The sequence below is a fragment of the Pinus tabuliformis genome, chromosome 4_1 (genome assembly GCF_031772625.1).
Source record: "Pinus tabuliformis cultivar Carrire ecotype Pingquan chromosome 4_1, CPIR1, whole genome shotgun sequence".
In the NCBI taxonomy this organism is placed as follows: Eukaryota; Viridiplantae; Streptophyta; class Pinopsida; order Pinales; family Pinaceae; genus Pinus; species Pinus tabuliformis.
Genome location: NC_142303.1, coordinates 436,880,762 through 436,884,720, shown reverse-complemented (window position 1 = coordinate 436,884,720; position 3,959 = coordinate 436,880,762).

Here is a 3,959-nt window from a genome sequence, read left to right as displayed (position 1 = left end):
CTATGTGCAGGCTTTAGATGATAACCTTTGCAATGAAATGGAACTCAAAGCTCCTCTTATTAACAAATAAAGCGCCTCCTTTAATTGTATGATCCCCTTTCTTGTCCTTTGGGCCATATGAGCAAGGATGTTTGCATAATGTTTTTTGAAATGTCAATAAATGTGACAAGTGACAAAGCACCATTAATCCCAACATCTAAATAATTCACTTTTGAAATACTTATAACTCATATCACAAGGCAATGCTAACCCTTGAACTTGGGGTATGTTTTTTCAACAAGTGAAGGCACATGGAGCTTTTGAATTCATTTCTTCTCCTCTTAAAGCTAGGAACTCTATTTAAAGGAATTTATGCCATCCAAACAATATTCATGTTCATGTTATACTTCTGACCATATTAAATCTTTACCATAAAATATGATATTGGCTTTAGTGTTTTGCACCTCAAGGCTCATGTTAGTATTTTGTTTGTTTTAGTTTACCATTTTGTATTAATGTTTATAAACAATTTGGAAGCATATTAGGTAAAATGTCTATACATTCACAATTTTTTATTAAAAGGTTTAGTTTAAACAAAGAGTACAAAAGCACATCGCTTTTTCATTAATACTTGCAGTTTTTAGGTGGAAATTTGTCAAAAGACAAAATTAGAAATTATTGCTTAATTTTCAACATTTGAAGGACTCATTACTTTGATAATGAAAAATGTGCATTCAAGGGAAGCAAGATCAACATCATCACTTGTAGAGGCTAGAGTTCAATTTCATAATCATGAGGTTCACTTCCTATTTGTGGAAGGAAACCACATTTCCATTTATAATGCTTATAAATTGGCAGGTCTATGCTATGCAAGACCTTATGCTCTTTCTCTAACACATATCTCTAACACACATACGCGCGCGCGCACACACATATATCTGAAATAACTCTTGTTCTTAACCTATTATGATACTACAAATTTTAACCTTTAAAATATCATATACTCTTTTAACATAAATGAGGGTTTGTTATCTTCATAATTAAAAAATAGAAAACAATCGAAAACATTTGCATTTCTCATAGTTGTTGATATGAAATGGTGTTCCTTGCAATGTTATTGGGAACAAAACAACTACTACTTTCCTTTATTTTTATTTTATTTTATTTTTAAATATGTAAATAAAAGGCTTTACCAATGTATGATTTATTCATTCTAGTTACCAAACTTTCATAGAGATTCACTTTTATTAGGGTCCTCCTCATTCCTATCACCAAACATCGGTTGTCAATGGATTTTTCTGTGGGAGTTAGGGATGAAGTTTCAGATATTTTGAGGTTGTAATATCAGTAAATATAAGCTTTGTGAATGGTTTTTTTTTTGTGAGTTAGGAATGAAGTTTTAGATATTTTGAAGTTATAATTTTTTAGAGGGAAAAATGGATTAGGTGTGATTAACGACTATTGAGGTTTCAAATTCATAGACAGTGAGAAACCTGTCATGTATTTCTATTGAAAAATAAGAAATAAAATCTGTGTACTCTCCGTTAAGAGGCGAGGCAAGCTGAAAAAATCAATCGCTACTCACTTTGTTAATATTCAGATCTTTCTCGACAATATTGTCTTTCGAGAATATTTTTACTGGGGAATTTCTTAATTTTAGCATTTTCACTTTTTGCTTTGGGTATGTTTGGAAATTATGTATTTCACTTATTCAAATTTCTAATTTGAATCTTTTAAGGGTTTTGAAAATTGTGAATCAATTCATAAATTTAACATGTGATTTGAATAATAATAAAACTACGATTTTCTTAATAATTATCATAATACATGATGCTTTATGAGTAAAGTCAAAAAATTGAAAACATTTATGAGCATGATGCTTTAAGAAATTATATCATAATTGATTATAACTATCCACATGACACTATCTATGCGGAAACCGCTTTAGCAAATTTACATAACCTTATATCCATGTTTTAGTGTCAAATTTCAATGTTGATGATGATAAAATCCACGCAGTATCAAAAAAGGAATCTAATATTTCTGTAGCTGCATCCATTATATCACTATACAACGCCCTTGACTTGTCCGGACTGTACAGGAACAGGAAAGAAAGAAGAAGGCTACAACGAATAGGGAATGTATTGGAAGAAGATCCACAGCATCGATGACCACAGTTTCTCCATGCACATACTTCGATGGAGCTGCCCAACATGGGATATGTGCATGTGGTGTATACATTAAAATAGCAGGGGACCAGGCCATTGAAATTTATTGGAATGCTGGACTGGGGTCCAATAACAGAGCTGAGGCGGTGGCATTAGCGGGGCTCCTATCCTTCTGCAACTTTCTTGACATTCCGTTTTTGCAAATCTATGGAGACTCGAGGATAATAATTGATCATGTTTTTTCAAAACACAACATAAAAATATTCATCTTGCTGGATGGCAGGACAGGATTGCAGCTATATGGAATAACAAGAAGGCTTATAAGATTTCACACATTGATAGGAACCAAAACAAAAAAGCAGATGCATTATCCAAAATGGGCCTAACTTCTCCCCAAGGTGTTTGGAGGATGCAGATCAGAATGGACAACAACTGCTTCCAAATACAGGACTTTTGTCTTTCGGGTATATAATCTTTAAACTATGGAAAAATTTCTGATATGTTTTCCTACACATGCTCATACAATGGTTATCTCATAAGCAAAAATATGCATATACAATCTTGCTACCTTGGTAATCTTTTTGCTTCCCCATATCGATAGATCAGAATATCTAAATTTATTCTAAACTTTATGTGGTATATATCAGACATCTTACACATGTTTTTTGCAAATACTTTATATGTGGCGTGATCCACACAACAGCTTAACTCATGGAATTATTAGCCAAGTATGTACGTCTATATTTGCAATATAATAAAAATATACAGCTTTTTTTTCATGCTGAAAAAAATCCACGCAGTATATGCATATAATAAATTATTTAAAGGGTTTCGATGTCGATGATGACAAATTCCACGCAATATATGCATATAATAAATTATTCTAAGGCTTTAATCCTTATCAAGTTATAGGTTTAAATTGTATGGGAAGAGATTAAAAGCGGTAACTAGTTACTATGAGGAATACACATTGTTTTATAAAGCATTTAAATTCAATTAAATTTTTGATAATTTTAATAATAATAATTAAGTATATATTTTTTTCTACTCAATTTTATATTGTTTCTATTTAAATCTAATTTAATTTGGAAAAAAAAAAACAATTTAAAATATCAATTTGTTACTATAATTTTTGTATAAATAAACAATTTAAAATATCAATTTGTTACTATAATTTTTGTATAAATAGATTAAAATGAAAATATAAACATTATTTAAATATAACATTGCTTAGTCTTTTTTTAATATATATAACATTTTATTTAAAAATATATTATTAAAAATTATAGAGAGGAGGAAATATAATTAATTACAAAATAGTTTGTTGGATAAACTAAACACTTCGATACAAGCTGAATCAATTTTGGAAACTTGTCATCTACCATCTCACCCATTGATTCTCTCCTCTGTTGATTACCTATCCCTGAACCTTGGTGGCCTTCATTGAATTCTCTACCATCTCACCCATTGATTCTCCCCTTCATTGATTACCTATCCCCACCCTTAGTGGCCTTCATTGAATCACCTTGCTCCTCCCCAAAATCATCTTTTCCAAATTAGACCCATTTCACACTCTTTGATTATTTATTTTAGAATATTTATTTTTAATTAATTCTTATTTTAAACCATTAATTTTCAACTAATTCCTATTTTATTATTTCAGTAAATAAAAAAAATTCAACTGATTTTATTTATAATTTTTTAAATTTTTTTTTTTTTTGAATTCTTATTTTTAATTATTCTCCTTTAATACTTATTTAGTTTTTTAAATTATTAATATTTTTAATTATAAGTTTGGTCAAATAAAAATTA